We start from the raw sequence: 303 nt of genomic DNA, 5'->3' as shown, positions 1-303 counted from the left end.
TTTTTAGTAGAGACGGGGTTTCACCGTGTTAGCCAGGATGGTCTCAATCTCCTGACCTCGTGATCCACCCGTCTTGGCCTCCCAAAGTGCTGGGATTACAGGCTTGAGCCACCGCGCCTGGCCTGTTTTTGTTTTTTTGAGACAGAGACTTGCTCTGTCGCCCAGGCTAGAGTGCAGTGGCACAATCTCGGCTCTCTGCAACCTCCACCTCCTGGGTTCAAGCAATTCTCCTGCCTCAGCCTCCCGAGTAGCTGGGATTACAGGCGCGTGCTAGCACGTCTGGCTAATTTTTGTATTTTTAGT

This window comes from Piliocolobus tephrosceles, unplaced genomic scaffold (genome assembly GCF_002776525.5).
Source record: "Piliocolobus tephrosceles isolate RC106 unplaced genomic scaffold, ASM277652v3 unscaffolded_9408, whole genome shotgun sequence".
Taxonomy (NCBI): domain Eukaryota; kingdom Metazoa; phylum Chordata; class Mammalia; order Primates; family Cercopithecidae; genus Piliocolobus; species Piliocolobus tephrosceles.
This window is presented reverse-complemented; position numbering follows the sequence as displayed.